The sequence below is a fragment of the Charadrius vociferus genome, unplaced genomic scaffold (assembly GCF_000708025.1).
Source record: "Charadrius vociferus isolate BGI_N301 unplaced genomic scaffold, ASM70802v2 scaffold218, whole genome shotgun sequence".
Taxonomy (NCBI): Eukaryota; Metazoa; Chordata; class Aves; order Charadriiformes; family Charadriidae; genus Charadrius; species Charadrius vociferus.
Window position 1 is genome coordinate 3,727,761 of NW_009650084.1, and position 1,555 is coordinate 3,729,315.

General features: G+C 46.2%; 1 protein-coding gene across 1 annotated transcript in view; it reads left to right on the top strand.

Moving 5' to 3' along the window:
• FAM155A (family with sequence similarity 155, member A) overlaps positions 1-1,555 on the top strand; it is a 503,516-nt gene that overhangs the window by 1,367 nt on the left and 500,594 nt on the right. The gene's annotated exons all lie outside the window — the stretch shown is intronic.

A 1,555-nucleotide genomic window follows, 5' to 3' on the forward strand; every position in this document is an offset into this window, starting at 1 on the left:
GCGGCAGAGCGCGGGGCGGCGGAGCGGGGAGGTTGCCCGGCCGCCCTGGGAGCGGGACTGTGCCTCCAGGCGCTCTGCCAAAATCTAAGGAGCTGGGAAGAGCTGGAGGACGAGGGTGGATGTCAGTGGGCACCGTGGTGGCCCTTGGTTGGGAAGTGATGGTGACAGCGTTTCAGTAAGCTGCAGCGGTTTTCTGTGGTGCTGCCGGTGACCACTCAGAGACATCCTGAGGGTTTTTCTTTTGCTTTGTTAGAAGGCAAGGTCCCACTTTGGCTCTCTGTAGTCGTTGTCTTCTCTCTACTTTTGCACAAGATTAGTTGGCCTAACTCTCAAGACAGGAAAGGGCAGAAAAATGTGTTGTCCTTGGCACCTAAAAAAGCTAACTCCACGCTTTTTTCCACCCATTTGTTTGAGTATTTGTCAAGAGCTGGGCCAGGTGAATGGTTTGTGCCCTGAACCGGATTATCTCGACTACTGTAGCACTACATTAACCAGTCTGAACCAAATCCTGCTTTAGCAGTGGAACACAACAGTGCATACAAATCACCGCTCTGAACAGGAGGCCTAGCAGTACCTCTGTGCTTTGGAACTTCAGCAGGGCCTTCTGAAATCATTTCATGGTAACAGTCCATGCCTAAAGAATCCCATTCACCAATAAGTTAGTGCGATTTGCACCTATCTTTGCCACAAAAAACAATCCACAGTCCCTCCAGAAGCTGAAATAGCCCATTATCTAATTGGATAAAGTCGGAAAGTTGCTGTATTTATTTTTTCTTGTAAAACCCGAGAAAAGTAAAGTAGTCTTATCCGTAATTTTGACTCCACTGTTTCTAGGTTATAAACTGTGTGTGTACACACTCGTTGTATATGTTATGTACTCAGTCACTGATAATGTAGATGTATTTTATTTCCAGAGTGAATTGGCTAAGTAAAAAGCCTAAATTGGATAAGTAAAAAGTGCATCAAGTGTAAATAGATCTGTAAGGGCATCTTTGTTATTTCAGCAACTCTTTAACTAGAAACTGACCTACTGCTCTGTACTGACAAACAATCAACATCTGCTTGCTTAAAGTGATTTTTTTTGTATCACAGTTTAGTTTGACTGAACTTTACCACAAAGCGGGCAGTTGCTTTACAGTATATGATGGTGTAAAAGGTGGTGAAAATGAACAGAACAGCAAATGCATGCTGTATAATGATTTCCCCTTCTGAGACTGAGTAAGGAGGAATATTTGTCTAATGATGGGGAAAATGTGTTTGACACTAAAATGATTGCACGAAAGATACAAATGAACTAGACAAATGCAAGGCCAGTGACTTACAGCTCTCTGGTTCCGAGTGCCGGACGGTACCGTTCTATGTTTTGAGAATTTGGCCAACCAGTCTGTGTTAAAAATGAAGGATATTGCAGCAGGGAAAAGAAAGAAACCCCCCAAACCCCAAACCCCAAACCCAAACCAAGGGGGTGCAACGCGGTGTTTTCTCTCTGCCTGCGCGGGAGCGGCGGGGCCGGGCGGGGCGGCGGGCGCTGTCCAGGGTGCTGCACGGCAGCGCC